The sequence below is a fragment of the Takifugu flavidus genome, chromosome 6 (assembly GCF_003711565.1).
Source record: "Takifugu flavidus isolate HTHZ2018 chromosome 6, ASM371156v2, whole genome shotgun sequence".
Taxonomy (NCBI): domain Eukaryota; kingdom Metazoa; phylum Chordata; class Actinopteri; order Tetraodontiformes; family Tetraodontidae; genus Takifugu; species Takifugu flavidus.
Genome location: NC_079525.1, coordinates 16,109,252 through 16,126,296, shown reverse-complemented (window position 1 = coordinate 16,126,296; position 17,045 = coordinate 16,109,252). Strand labels below are relative to the sequence as shown.

Genomic DNA, 17,045 nt, shown 5'->3' with positions numbered 1-17,045 from the left:
CGGAGCGGCACAGCGTTGAGACGGGTGGAGGCCGCAGACCGCGGACGCCCTCACCATCGGAGCGAGCGGCACAGCGTTGAGACGGGTGGAGGCCGCAGACCGCGGACGCCCTCACTATGGGGGCGGAGCGGCACAGCGTTGAGACGGGTGGACGCCGCAGACCGCGGACGCCTTCACATCGGGGCGGAGCGGCACAGCGTTGAGACGGGTGGAGGCCGCAGGACGGCGGTGAGACCGCGGCGCCCTCACCATCGGGGCGGAGCGGCACAGCGTTGAGACGGGTGGAGGCCGCAGACCGCGGACGCCCTCACCATCGGGGCGGAGCGGCACAGCGTTGAGACGGGTGGAGGCCGCAGACCGCGGACGCCCTCACCATCGGGGCGGAGCGGCACAGCGTTGAGACGGGTGGAGGCCGCAGACCGCGGACGCCCTCACCATAGGGGCGGAGCGGCACAGCGTTGAGACGGGTGGAGGCCGCAGACCGCGGACGCCTTCACCATGGGGGCGGAGCGGCACAGCGTTGAGACGGGTGGAGGCGCGCAGACCGTGGACGCGTCACCATGGGGGCGGAGCGGCACAGCGTTGAGAGGGTGGGTGGAGGCCGCAGACCGTGGACGCCCTCACCATGGGGCGGAGCGGCACAGCGTTGAAGGGGGTGGAGGCCGCAGACCGCGGACGCCGTCCACCATGGGGGCGGAGCGGCACAGCGTTGAGACGGGTGGAGGCGCAGACCGCGGACGCCCTCACCATGGGGCGGAACGGCACAGCGTTGAGACGGGTGGAGGCCGCAGACCGCGGACGCCGTCACCATGGGGGCGGAGCGGCACAGCGTTGAGACGGGTGGAGGCCGCAGACCGCGGACGCCCTCACCATGGGGCGGAACGGCACAGCGTTGAGACGGGTGGAGGCCGCAGACCGTGGACGCCCTCACCATGGGGTGGAACGGCACAGCGTTGAGACGGGTGGAGGCCGCAGACCGTGGACGCCCTCACCATGGGGCGGAACGGCACAGCGTTGACGACCTGATTTTTCTATTGATTCTTTATTCTATTTTATTCTATATTATGTCTATATACTTATAATGCTTATAATATGTATATATTATATTATGTATATATTATATATATATGCTTATATATATGCTGTATATATGCTTATAACGTTCTAATCTTATCCGTATTTATTTATTCTGTTTCTATACTTTGTATAGGTTGCTACTATAATATAATTCAATTTCCCCACGGGGATGAATAAAGTACATCTTAATCTTAATCTTATACTGATGATCACAGTTGTGTTATACGGTGCCTACAACATTTGCTCCACTAGATGGCAGCCTTTCCAGAGCTCTATGATTATTTAGCTGGCTGTGGAATAACATTCTAAACACCCCATAGTTCACGCTTGGACAATTCAAGACCCTTAAATTGAGAATGACATTGCTTTTCTGATGTTGGATGTTAATTTTGTCTCTTGTCCGTTCTAAGCTCTCTGTCTCCTCTTGGGATCTATGTTACTGTTTACATCTGTGAGTTCTCATGGTGATCATGAAGGATGAGGCCAACTTGGCTGAGTCGCTTTGGAAAAAGAGGTTTAATCTCACCAGGAAAATTAAAATAAAGAACAAAGGTGTAGAAAAACAGCCAGTTTTCCTAGGATCACGTTGCTCTCTCCTGACAACCTGTGGAATCAGCAATAGGAAAGATGAGGTTGGTTGGACAGACGGAACCTTCATGATGAACATCCAGCAGGTCTAGAACTCATATTCAGGCCGTGAGCTCAACCCTCGTGTTTCTTCAGACGGAAGCTTCTCCTGCGGTCGAACACAAATGCACCGAGGAACTGGTCGAGGACCCAGACCATAAACTAAAGCCAAAGCCGGGGAACAGCGGTTCAGTGAATGTGGTTGTGAATGTATGGAGGTGGACCAGGCTGTCGGTGATGATTCTGTAGAAGGTCACAGTGCCAGCGGGGTGGTGTTCACATAGACGGCGACTCTCCGAGGATCAGTGGATGAGAAGGTGAGGAGGGCTACACTTTTGTCATCGTGGAGGACAGAGTAACCTCTGTTAGTACACACAAGGCTCCAAGACTGCTGATTCCTTCCAAACCAGCTTTGGACACTGCTTCCATGTCTCCGGATCTTTTGTATGCTACAGAAATGTAAACATATCCTGTCCACTCCACCTCCCAGTAACAGCGACCAGTTAGGCTGTTGCTACACAGCAGCTGGGGACAGTCCTGAAACCTCTCTGGATGGGCTGGATATGGTTGGTTCTTGGCCACTTCCTCATCACCCTGTTGTTGGACATTGGATTGACTGTGGACGGTGTTGTTGTGTCCACGCTGAGCTCACAGTGATCTAAAGGGAGAGAGGAGGAACCAGGAACCAGCTCATGAAACACAACTGAGTCCAGTAACTGCTGCTTTTTTCAGAGTGTGACGTGCTGACGCATCAAGTTGATCACTTACACTTCTTCACACCACTCTTAAGTCTCTCTTTCCCACAATGGTCCAGTCTGGATTGGGAGAAGACACAGAGGAAATGAAATCCAAGGCAGGACAGAGGTTCAACAGATGCCACCTCAACCTTGAGCTCTACACTGTTCGTCCCTGACTTTGGGTCGGCCTCCTGAACCGGTTTGCTCTTGATCGGTTTGTGAACCTCAGAGCTGGATTTGTGACATCTCTCCATATGCAAACGTCATGGAGGAGAACTTTGCCTATTTCTCTCTAAGGATTCCCTCACAGGCAGTGGCTGCAGCCCAGATGGTTGTGCTGGCATCACCTGATCTTTTTGTATCTCTGACGTGACCCTTTTATTCTCCCTTATGTGGGTTCTCGTACCCTGAAGGTCCAGAAAGCATCACATCTCTCAGCTCAGAGGTGGTTCAGATCTCACAATGTGCTGCTTGAACCACCGAACGTCTGGAAGGTCTCCATGCTCATCAATAAATAGTATCAGGTCTTCATTTTAGGGAGGGTGTTTGCATCTACCTGAGACCTCCAGGCTCAACTCTGGATCCTCCAGAACAGCAGAGAGCTGCTTCGTTCCATCATCTCCAGGATGGTTGAAGCTCAGGTCCAGTTCTTTTAGATGGGTTGGGTTGGACCTCAACGCTGAGGCCAGAGAGGAACATCCTTCTGCTGTGATGAGACAGCCCGATAACCTGCATGCAAGCACATCCCCCACACCACACCACACACACACACACACACACACACACACACACACACACACACACACACGCACCACACACACACACACACACACACACACACACACACATTGCTCACTAATTAACAGCTCATTTATGCAAAGTTCTGGGTCCTGTGTCGGGGCCTGGACCTGACTGGGGAGCGAAGCACAGGAACCAGAACCAGACTAAGTCATTTTAAAAGCTGTTGGGAGTGAACAGTGGTCGGCTGGTCGGCATTTTTGGTAAAGATATTTCCTCTTTTTGGAAGATAACCAAAATTTAAAGCTGCCATTTAGAAAAAACTGATGATGCTGATAAGGAGCACTAACCTGAGGATCTCCAGCCGGCAGTTTGGACTCTTCGACCAACAGAGAGCTCGTTCAGCCCTGAATCCTCAGCTCATTGGAACGGCACAGCGTTGAGACGGGTGGAGGCCGCAGACCGCGGACGCCGTCACCATGGGGGCGGAGCGGCACAGCGTTGAGACGGGTGGAGGCCGCAGACCGCGGACGCCCTCACCATGGGGCGGAACGGCACAGCGTTGAGACGGGTGGAGGCCGCAGACCGTGGACGCCCTCACCATGGGGTGGAACGGCACAGCGTTGAGACGGGTGGAGGCCGCAGACCGTGGACGCCTCACCATGGGGCGGAACGGCACAGCGTTGACGACCTGATTTTTCTATTGATTCTTTATTTCTATTTTATTCTATATTTATGTCTATATACTTATAATGCTTATAAATGTATTATATTATATTATGTATATATTATATATATGCTTATAATATATGCTGTATATATGCTTATAACCTTCTAATCTTATCCGTATTTATTTATTCTGTTTCTATACTTTGTATAGGTTGCTACTATAATATAATTCAATTTCCCCACGGGGATGAATAAAGTACATCTTAATCTTAATCTTATACTGATGATCACAGTTGTGTTATACGGTGCCTACAACATTTGCTCCACTAGATGGCAGCCTTTCCAGAGCTCTATGATTATTTAGCTGGCTGTGGAATAACATTCTAAACACCCCATAGTTCACGCTTGGACAATTCAAGACCCTAAATTGAGAATTGACATTGCTTTTCTGATGTTGGATGTTAATTTTGTCTCTTGTCCGTTCTAAGCTCTCTGTCTCCTCTTGGGATCTATGTTACTGTTTACATCTGTGAGTTCTCGTGGTGATCATGAAGGATGAGGCCAACTTGGCTGAGTCGCTTTGGAAAAAGAGGTTTAATCTCACCAGGAAAATTAAAAATAAAGACAAAGGTGTAGGAAAAACAGCCAGTTTTCCTAGGATCACGTTGCTCTCTCCTGACAACCTGTGGAATCAGCAATAGGAAAGATGAGGTTGGTTGGACAGACGGAACCTTCATGATGAACATCCAGCAGGTCTAGAACTCATATTCAGGCCGTGAGCTCAACCCTCGTGTTTCTTCAGACGGAAGCTTCTCCTGCGGTCGAACACAAATGCACCGAGGAACTGGTCGAGGACCCAGACCATAAACTAAAGCCAAAGCCGGGGAACAGCGGTTCAGTGAATGTGGTTGTGAATGTATGGAGGTGGACCAGGCTGTCGGTGATGATTCTGTAGAAGGTCACAGTGCCAGCGGGGTAGTTCACATAGACGGCGACTCTCCGAGGATCAGTGGATGAGAAGGTGAGGAGGGCTACACTTTTGTCATCGTGGAGGACAGAGTAACCTCTGTTAGTACACACAAGGCTCCAAGACTGCTGATTCCTTCCAAACCAGCATTGGAGACTGCTTCCATGTCTCCGGATCTTTTGTATGCTACAGAAATGTAAACATATCCTGTCCACTCCACCTCCCAGTAACAGCGACCAGTTAGGCTGTTGCTACACAGCAGCTGGGGACAGTCCTGAAACCTCTCTGGATGGGCTGGATATGGTTGGTTCTTGGCCACTCTCCTCATCACCCTGTTGTTGGACACTTGGATTGACCTGTGGACGGTGTTGTTGATGTCCACGCTGAGCTCACAGTGATCTAAAGGGAGAGAGGAGGAACCAGGAACCAGCTCATGAAACACAACTGAGTCCAGTAACTGCTGCTTTTTTCAGAGCGTGACGTGCTGACGCATCAAGTTGATCACTTACACTTCTTCACACCACTCTTAAGTCTCTCTTTCCCACAATGGTCCAGTCTGGATTGGGAGAAGACACAGAGGAAATGAAATCCAAGGCAGGACAGAGGTTCAACAGATGCCACCTCAACTTGAGCTCTACACTGTTCGTCCCTGACTTTGGGTCGGCCTGAACCGGTTTGCTCTTGATTCGGTTTGTGAACCTCAGAGCTGGATTTGTGACATCTCTCCATATGCCAACGTCATGGAGGAGAACTTTGCCTATTTCTCTCTAAGGATTCCCTCACAGGCAGTGGCTGCAGCCCAGATGGTTGTGCTGGCATCACCTGATCTTTTTGTATCTCTGACGTGACCCTTTTATTCTCCCTTATGTGGGTTCTCGTACCCTGAAGGTCCAGAAAGCATCACATCTCTCAGCTCAGAGGTGGTTCAGATCTCACAATGTGCTGCTTGAACCACCGAACGTCTGGAAGGTCTCCATGCTCATCAATAAATAGTATCAGGTCTTCATTTTAGGGAGGGTGTTTGCATCTACCTGAGAACCTCCAGGCTCAACTCTGGATCCTCCAGAACAGCAGAGAGCTGCTTCGTTCCATCATCTCCAGGATGGTTGAAGCTCAGGTCCAGTTCTTTTAGATGGGTTGGGTTGGACCTCAACGCTGAGGCCAGAGAGGAACATCCTTCTGCTGTGATGAGACAGTCCGATAACCTGCATGCAAGCACATCCACCACACACACACACACACACACACACACACCACACACACACACACACACACGCACACACACACGCACACACACACCACACACACACACACACACAACACACACACATTGCTCACTAATTAACAGCTCATTTATGCAAAGTTCTGGGTCCTGTGTCGGGGCCTGGACCTGACTGGGGAGCGAAGCACAGGAACCAGAACCAGACTAAGTCATTTTAAAAGCTGTGGGAGTGAACAGTGGTCGGCTGGTCGGCATTTTTGGTAAAGATATTTCCTCTTTTGGAAGATAACCAAAATTTCAAGCTGCCATTTAGAAAAACTGATGATGCTGATAAGGAGCACTAACCTGAGGATCTCCAGCCGGCAGTTTGGACTCTTCAGACCAACAGAGAGCTCGTTCAGCCCTGAATCCCTCAGCTCATTGTTACTAAGGTCCAGCTCTAGCAGACTAGAGGAGGAGGCCCTGAGGACAGGGGACAGAGCTTCACAGCTCCTCTCCCTCAGATTGCAGTGACTCAACCTGAAAAAAGAAAAGAAGAAGAAAGCAGGAAATCCTTCTGGTTCTCTCCTGCACAATCAGGGACGCAGGCTTATTTCTTTAGTTGACCTTTATGAGGACGGAAGATGCAATGATACGGAATGAAATCTTCTTAGTAACTACTGGACTGTAGCGACTGTACCTAACCACGCCTTGATGTGATGCGTGTTGCTGAACACCTGCAGACACCTGCAGACACCTGCAGACACCTGCAGACACCTGCAGACACCTGCAGACACCTGCAGACACCTGCAGACACCTGCAGAACAACTGCAGAACACCTGCAGACACCTGCAGACACCTGCAGACACCTGCAGCAGAACACCTGCAGAGACACCTGCAGAACACCTGCAGACCAGACACTGCAGACACACTGCAGAACACCTGCAGACAGACCACCTGCAGAACACCTGCAGAACACCTGGAGACACCTGCAGACACACTGCAGACACCTGCAGAACACCTGCAGGCACCTGCAGACACCTGCAGACACCTGCAGAACACCTTCAGACACCTGCAGAACACCTGCAGAACACCTGCAGACACCTGCAGACACCTGCAGACACCTGCGGAACACCTGCAGACACCTGCAGAACACCTGCAGAACATCACACACATGCACACACACACACACACACATCCACCAAACACACACACGCACACACACACACACAACACACACATTGCTCACTAATTAACAGCTCATTTATGCAAAGTTCTGGGTCCTGTGTCGGGGCTGGACCTGACTGGGGAGCGAAGCACAGGAACCAGAACCAGACTAAGTCATTTTAAAAGCTGTGGGAGTGAACAGTGGTCGGCTGGTCGGCATTGTTGGTAAAGATATTTCCTCTTTTGGAAGATAACCAAAATTTCAAGCTGCCATTTAGAAAAACTGATGATGCTGATAAGGAGCACTAACCTGAGGATCTTCAGCCGGCAGTTTGGACTCTTCAGACCAACAGAGAGCTCGTTCAGCCCTGAATCCCTCAGGTCATTGTCCCTCAGGTCCAGCTCTAGCAGACTAGAGGAGGAGGCGCTGAGGACGGGGGACAGAGCTTCACAACTCCTCTCCCTCAGATTGCAGTAACTCAACCTGAAAAAAGAAAAGAAGAAGAAAGCAGGAAATCCTTCTGATTCTCTCCTGCACAATCAGGGACGCAGGCTTATTTCTTTAGTTGACCTTTATGAGGACGGAAGGTGCAATGATACGGAATGAAATCAGTTCTTGGAGTAACTACTGCGACTGCCTAAAACGCTGCCAGATGTGATGCGTGTTGTGAACACCTGCAGACACCTGCAGACACCTGCAGAACACCTGCAGAACACCTGCAGAACACCTGCAGACACCTGCAGACACCTGCAGAACACCTGCAGACACCTGCAGAACACCTGCAGAACACCTGCAGACACCTGCAGAACACCTGCAGACACCTGCAGACACCTGCAGAACACCTGCAGACACCTGCAGACACCTGCAGAACACCTGCAGAACACCTGGAGACACCTGCAGACACCTGCAGACACCTGCAGACACCTGCAGAACACCTGCAGACACCTGCAGACACCTGCAGACACCTGCAGACACCTGCAGACACCTGCAGACACCTGCAGACACCTGCAGGACCTGCAGAACACCTGCGGACACCTGCAGACACCTGCAGAACACCTGCAGAACACCTGCAGACACCTGCAGACACCTGCAGACACCTGCAGAACACCTGCACACACCTGCAGAACACCTGCAGACACCTGCAGACACCTGCAGAACACCTGTAGAACACCTGTAGAAACCTGTAGACACCTGCAGACACCTGCAGACACCTGCAGAACACCTGTAGAACACCTGTAGAACACCTGTAGACACCTGCAGACACCTGCAGAACACCTGCAGACATCTGCAGAACACCTGTAGACACCTGCAGAACACCTGTAGAACACCTGCAGACACCTGCAGAACACCTGTAGAACACCTGCAGACACCTGCAGACACCTGCAGACACCTGCGGAACACCTGCAGACACCTGCTGAACACCTGTAGACACCTGCAGACACCTGCAGACACCTGCGGAACACCTGCAGACACCTGCTGAACACCTGTAGACACCTGCAGACACCTGCAGACACCTGCAGACACCTGCAGACACCTGCAGACACCTGCTGACACCTGCAGACACCTGCAGAACACCTGCAGAACACCTGCAGACACCTGCAGACACCTGCAGACACCTGCGGAACACCTGCAGACACCTGCTGAACACCTGTAGACACCTGCAGACACCTGCAGACACCTGCAGAACACCTGGAGACACCTGCAGAACACCTGCAGACACCTGCAGAACACTGCAGAACACCTGGAGACACCTGCAGACACCTGCAGAACACCTGCAGACACCTGCAGACACCTGCAGACACCTGCAGAACACCTGCAGACACCTGCAGAACACCTGCAGACACCTGCAGACACCTGCGGAACACCTGCAGACACCTGCAGACACCTGCTGAACACCTGCAGCAGACACCTGCAGAACACCTGCAGAACATCACACACATGCACACACACACACACACACACATCCACCAAACACACACACGCACACACACACACACACAAACACACATTGCTCACTAATTAACAGCTCATTTATGCAAAGTTCTGGGTCCTGTGTCGGGGCCTGGACCTGACTGGGGAGCGAAGCACAGGAACCAGAACCAGACTAAGTCATTTTAAAAGCTGTGGGAGTGAACAGTGGTCGGGGTCGGCGTTTTTGGTAAAGATATTTCCTCTTTTTGGAAGATAACCAAAATTTAAAGCTGCCATTTAGAAAAACTGATGATGCTGATAAGGAGCACTAACCTGAGGATCTTCAGCCGGCAGTTTGGACTCTTCAGACCAACAGAGAGCTCGTTCAGCCCTGAATCCCTCAGGTCATTGTCACTCAGGTCCAGCTCTAGCAGACTAGAGGAGGAGGCGCTGAGGACGGGGGACAGAGCTTCACAACTCCTCTCCCTCAGATTGCAGTGACTCAACCTGGAAAAAGAATAGGAAGAAGAAAGCAGGAAATCCTTCTGGTTCTCTCCTGCACAATCAGGGACGCAGGCTTATTTCTTTAGTGACCTTTATGAGGACGGAAGGTGCAATGATACGGAATGAAATCAGTCTTGGAGTAACTACTGCGACTGCCTAAAACGCTGCCAGATGTGATGCGTGTTGCTGAACACCTGCAGACACCTGCAGGACACCTGCAGAAACCTGTAGAACACCTGCAGGACACCTGCAGACACCTGCAGACACCTGCAGACACCTGCAGACACCTGCTGACACCTGCAGACACCTGCAGAACATCTGCAGAACACCTGCAGACACCTGCAGCAGAACACCTGCAGACACCTGCAGACACATGCAGAACACCTGCAGACACCTGCTGACACCTGCAGACCTGCAGACACTGCAGAACACCTGCAGACACCTGCAGAACACCTGTAGACACCTGCAGAACACCTGCAGACACCTGCAGACACCGGCAGAGAACACCTGCAGAACACCTGCAGAACACCTGCAGACACCTACAGAAACCTGCAGAACACCTGCAGACACCTGCAGAACACCTGCAGACACCTGCAGACACTTGCAGAACACCTGCAGACACCTTGCAGAACACCTGCAGACACCTGCAGACACATGCAGAACACCTGCAGAACCTGCAGACACCTACAGACACCTGCAGACACTGCAGACACCTGCAGAACACCTGCAGAACACTTACAGGGCTTTTCTGCAGGCTCTGACCACTGGCAGCAGCCTCAGAAGAACCCACTCTGAAGCAGAGTATTTCTTCAGGTCAAACATCTCCAGGTCTTGTCCTGAGGACAGTAATATGAAGCCAAGAGCTGACCACTGAGCAGAGGAGAGACTTTCTGTTGTCAATCTTCCGGATCTGAGGTTCTGTTGAACCTCCTGGACCAGTGAACTATCGTTCAGCTCGTTCAGACAGTGGAACAGGTTGATGATTCTCTCTGAGGACAGATTCTCTCCAATCTTCTCCTTGATGTAGCCAATGATTTCCTGATTGGGCTCTGAGCTGCCTTCACCGTTAATTAGACCTCGTAGAAGAGCCTGATTGGTCGGCAGAGAAAGACCCAAAGGAACCGCAGGAACAGGTCCAGGTGTCCTTTTTCATTTTGCAAGGCCTCGTCCACCGCACACTGGTAAAAATCAGTTTGTTTGATTTTGGTGTTGAACAGTTTAGAGCCTAAATAACGTAATAAGGTTGTTTTCTGACAGTATGTTGGTGCCAGAATTGGTGAATGTCAAATGTGCATGAAGAGCAGCGAGAAACTCCTGAACACTCAGATGGACAAAGCAGAACACCTCCTCCTTGAACAGTCCTCGCTCCCTTCTGAACATCTGCGTGAACACTCCTGAGTAGGCATCAGCCGACCTGACGGTGATGCCACAGTCTCTTAGATCGGACTCGTAGAAGATCACATTGCCTTTCTGCAGTTGTTCAAATGCCAGCTTTGCCAGAATTGGAATCATCTCACAGCTCTCTGGACTCCATTGTGGAGCTTTCCCGTCTCCTCTCTTGTTTTTCGGTGTGGACTGAACAACCAGGAAGTAGATGTACATCGCTGTGAGAGTCTTGGGCAGCTGTTCTTGCGTCTTCAACACATCCTCAAAAACCTTTGCAGTGACCCAGCAGAAGATTGGGATGTGACACATGATATGGAGGCTTCGAGATGCCTTGATGTGAGAGATGATTCTGCGCGCCTGCTCCTCGTCCTTGAACTTCCTCCTAAAGTACTCTTCCTTCTGCACGTCAGTAAACCCTCGCACCTCTGTCCTCATGTCCACAAAATCCGGATGGATCTGATTGGCTGCCGCGGGCCTCGTGGTTATCCAGAGTCGAGCGGAGGGGAGAAGACTTCTGTTAATGAGGTTTGTGAGCAGGACCTCCACCGAGCACGGTGCCTTCACATCTATATCCGCCTCCTGGAATTCATTGGTTCCGGTGTCCATTTCTAGTCGGCTCTCATCCAGCCCATCCAAGATAAACAGAAGCTTGAATTTACAACTGTCAAAATTGGCGTCTCCTGATGACTGCAGAGCTGTAAAGATGCTGTTAAGAGCCTCTATTTGAATGGCCCTGGACTCTTGGATGCACTCATGAGTGAGTTCAGCCAAGGATCGGTCTTTCTTCTTCAACTGGTTCAGGTGGCGAAAGGTGAACGGCAATATGAGATGCACGTCTTGATTGGCTCGTTGTTCTGCCCAGTCCAACACAAACTTGCGGATTAGAAAGGTTTTGCCAATTCCTGCATTTCCGTTGGTCAGAACAGTTCTTATGGGTTTATATTTCCCAGCTGGAGGTGTAAACAGGTCACTGGGACTAATGGGTTGTTCTGTGTCTGAAGGGTTCCCAACCATGTCAATCTGAGTGACCTCGTGCTGAGCATTGATGTGTATGTCGCCACCGGTGGTGACGTACAGCTGTGTGTAGACGTCGTCCAGCCGTTGCTCGTCTGCCTTCTCATCGCAGCCTTCCTGCACACACATAAACTTGCTCCTCAGGTTTGACTGAAGGTTTGATTGATAAGAGCCGATGGGGACGTGTTCACATGTGGGACCTTAAAGCAAAATATACATGCACATGTGTTAGTCGATATATTCAGCAGATATGAATATATTATATATTTATTCCAGAGTGCTTTGAGCTGATGTTTTACAGTTTATCTTCTTCTCAGGTCCAGTTGGGCTTCACATTTCAAAAAGACAAGAACAGCATCACTGGAGTAAAACAATCCCAAAAACTTAAGTAAAGAACTCAGAAGAGCTTTTAAAGCAGGTACGACTGGAATTCTTTCAGACTGACGCTGCAGCAATTTGCTGTTGATGCTGCTGTTGAGATCTGACGCTCAGAGTTTCAGACTGGATCAAGTTTCACTGATTCCAGATCAGGAAAAACAATGAAAGTGGTGGCGGGTCTCAGCAGGTCCGAAGGGTTGATCATGAGTTCTGAACTTTATAGGAGACAAACCTCCATTCTAAGAAAAGGCGGTGCAGCTTCATCTGGAAGGATGGGTAACCCTAACCCTAAGCATGCCTCCTCAGTCAGACCACTTCCTGTGTGTCTTGGTAACAGTTAACTCTAAATTTATGACATTTTCATGACGTTAGTGGTTATGATGGTGTGCTGCAGGCTGGTGAAAACATCTCACGGCAGCACTTTGAAGCTCTCATCCGTGCCTTTATTACACCTCCATCCATGCCTTATTACACCTATCCATGCCTTTATTACACCTCTATCCATGCCTTTATTACACATCCATCCATGCCTTTATTACACCTCCATCCATGCTTTATTACACCTCTATCCATGCCTTTATTACACCTCATCCATGCCTTTATTACACCTCTATCCATGCCTTTATTAACCCTCCATCCATGCCTTTATTACACCTCTATCCATGCCTTTATTACACCTCTATCCATGCCTTTATTACACCTCCATCCATGCCTTTATTACACCTCCATCCATGCCTTTATTACACCTCCATCCATGCCTTTATCACACCTCCATCCATGCCTTTATCACACCTCTATCCATGCCTTTATCACACCTCTATCCATGCCTTATTACACCTCTATCCATGCCTTATTACACCTCTATCCATGCCTTTATTACACCTCTATCCATGCCTTTATTACACCTCTTTCCATGCCTTTATTACACCTCCATCCATGCCTTTATTACACCTTTATCCATGCCTTTATTACACCTATATCCATGCCTTTATTACACTCCATCCATGCCTTTATTACACCTCTATCCATGCCTTTATTACACCTCTATCCATGCCTTTATACACCTCTATCCATGCCTTTATTACACCTTTATCCATGCCTTATTACACCTATATCCATGCCTTTATTACACCTCCATCCATGCCTTTATTACACCTCTAACCTTGCCTTTATTACACCTCTATCCATGCCTTAATTACACCTCCATCCATGCCTTTATTACACCTCTATCCATGCCTTTATTACACCTCTATCCATGCCTTTATTACACCTCTATCCATGCCTTTATTACACCTCTATCCATGCCTTATTACACCTCTATCCATGCCTTTATTACACCTCTATCCGTGCCTTTATTACAGCATGGCCCGTCTGTCCTCTCCTGCCCGTTCCCATTCTCCTACATAAATGCACATATTGCCGGTCTTGGTTTTCTCTGGTCTTGCTGATCCTGGATTCGCTGCATCAGGACCCGGAGGATGAAGGTGGGCCACATCTCTGATGAGGACGTCTGAAGATGCACCTGGACCTGGTATATTACTGTTAATGCTGATGTGCTCTGTGCACGTGGCCTCTGCTGCACGTCTGCCCGTCCCAGGGAGACGGATCCCTCAGCTGTGGATCTCCTCCAGGTTTCTCCAGGTTTTTCCTGACCTGGTTTGAGGGGCTGAGGACGGAGGACGTCACACCTGTGCTGCCTGTAAAGTCCTCTGATGCAGCAATCTGTGATTTTGGGCCTCAGGGCGGCTGATCGGCTCCCGGAGGCACCAGAATCTCAGCAGAACCACCTGGAGTGCTGCTCCTAAATCATGAAGCCATCTGCCATCGGACGTTAGACAGCCCCCTTTACTCCACATCTTTAAAAGCCATCTCAAAATGCACCTTGGTCCTGTGTCAGGTTCAAACTGTTCATTTAAAAATGCTGTAACTACTTATTGTCACTCCTGACCAGAACCCTGACCTGCTTTAGCTGATGTTCTATCACCTCAGGATAGCAGGAGACAACCTGACCATCCATCCCCCATTTTCTTATATGTTCCTTTCTGTATATCATGCTTTGTTTTATCTTGTGACGCTTATGCTTTATCATATGATGCTTACCCTTACGCGTATTGTAATCTTACATGTTCGTGTGCTAGTATAAAAATGAACCTCCCCAGGGCCCACACTGGTAGCTACACTGCAGACGTGCGGTGGCCCTAGCAGCAAGTAAACCGCAGCTTCCTCTGATGGCAACAGCACAGGATGGAAACTCATCACTTCCTCTCCAACACCCTGCTTTCGTTTATGTCGTTTTTCTTCCGTGTTCTTTTATACTTATTTTATCTGAGCTGCTTTATAATTGTAATGGTTGTTTTTAAAGTGCTTTATGAATATATCATCATGAAACAACTCTGGAATTCTCTGAAACATTTTAGTGTAAAGATGTTTTACCCGACGTGTTTTGAGCTTTCTGTTCTCCGTTCAGCACTTTATTCTCAGCAACACTGATAACGAACTAGAGAAACAGTTTAACCTTTAACCTCTCCTGTATTAAAGGCTTTAGAACAGAAACTGACCTTCTGGATCTGAACTGTCAGCGAAAAGATTTTGCAGAATGTCGTTCCGAGGTATCTTCTCTAAAATCTTCTTGGTGACTTCCACGGCTCCTTGATCTTTGTAAGCCTTCACCATCAAATCCACAACGACCGTCCTTTTTTTGTTATCTATTTGGCCCTCTTTAATCGGGTTGAAGCCTCCCATGACTCCAGGATCTTTCAGGTAAAAATTGAATTTATCGAATTCTTCCTCAGTTAAATGCTCCAGAACATTCAGCAGGATCTCTTGGGCCATTGTAGCGTCCGTCTCTCTTTTAGAGCAGGAGTGCTCATTACGTCGATCGGGATCTACCGGTCGGTCGATCGCGGCGTGACATTTAAAAATATCAGCCGATCATTCGTCCCGTCACGTGATTGATGTACAGGGCAGCCAGTGAGATGACAACTGAAGTTGACAATCAGGTGACCAATCACGTGCAAACAACGGCGCTGAGTGCAGCAGAACGACGTCAGCCTATCAGCAGTCCCGTGACTTGATTGACATACAGGGCAGCCAATCAGAAGCGCTAAACTATTCAGCCAATTACCTCTGATTTTAAGCCACCGCTAAAGCTGATGGTCATCAAAATGACTGAGGGAGCGGGACCAAGTAAGAAGACAAAAACAGATCACTTTCATATCGGCCAGTGCAAACATCTACTTTCTACATGAAGATGATGAAGTCCAAAAAGCGTTGCACCGTGACTGATGAACATCTGGAGGTGTGGGTGAGGCTGTCAGCAGCTACGGTCCCTGTGCCTCCCTGGCTGGTTCAGTTCAGTGCACGTCAGCAAAGTAAACTTAGGTAATTACAAAAAAATGTTAATAGTTAATTATTATGTGTGTTTTGCCATATTGGCTCATTCAGTTAAGCAAAGTACATCAACTGTACATACAAATAATCCTCAATACATTTGAAAATAATTAATGTTTTGCATTTTTGTGGTGGGTAGATCACACGCTCAAAAGTGACATTTGACAGGCCAACGACCGGGACTGGGACAGCCCATAATACCCATATTAGTAACGTGGACCAACGAAAGTGGACAAAAGCCAAAGTTTCAGAATCAGCCTAAAGAAACATATGACAGAAGACATCAAAGACTTTAGGAACAAAGGCAGCGCATGTGCCATCGAGCTGCATCTTTCCAGGGTCGTGATTAGTAGCAGGTTATGATACAGTAGCACAGATCATCAAAGAACACGAGCACGTTGTCTAGAATCAAAGAAAAGAAAAAAGCTGCATGAAACAGTTGTGATCAGGGCGACTCAAGTAGTTCTGAGGAATCTGGAGACAAGGCGGCATTGTTGATGACAAACAGGAACAAACAAAAACATCGATCTGATATTGATATTAGAATGTACAGCACACCACACACACAAACACAACACCACTCATACACCCACACCAACACACACGCACACACTCACAACACACACACATCACACACACACTCACACACACACACACACACTCACACACACACACACCACTCATACAGCACACTCATACACACACTCACTCACACCACGCACTCACACACACTCACACACTCCACAGACACGAACGCAAACGCACACACACACACACCACGCAGACACGGCATCAACACGCACACACACACCATGACAGACACACACGGCACACACACACCACACACCACACCACGCAGACACGCACGCAACACACGCACACACAAACAACGCAGACACGCACGCAACACGCACACCAACACCACGCAGACACGCACGCAGACACTGCACACACACCACGCAGAACGCACGCAAACACACAACACCACGCAGAACACGCACACACACACACCACGCACACACCACACGCACACAGACACGCACACACCACACACACACGCATGAAACACACACGCACACACACACACACACCACGCATACACTCACTCATACACTCACACACACCACTCATACACTCACTCATACACTCACACACACCACTCACACACTCACACGCTCACTCACACACTCACACTCACACCACACTCACACAACACGCTCACACACACACATTCACACACTAACTCACACTCTCACTCACACTCACACTCACACACAC

The 17,045-nt window shown here is 49.4% G+C and overlaps 1 pseudogene; it reads right to left on the bottom strand.

The window, feature by feature from the left end:
- Positions 1–4,306: 4,306 nt before the first annotated feature.
- LOC130527628 (NLR family CARD domain-containing protein 3-like) lies at positions 4,307–16,311 on the bottom strand (annotated as a pseudogene).
- Between the last annotated feature and the right edge of the window lie 734 nt (positions 16,312–17,045).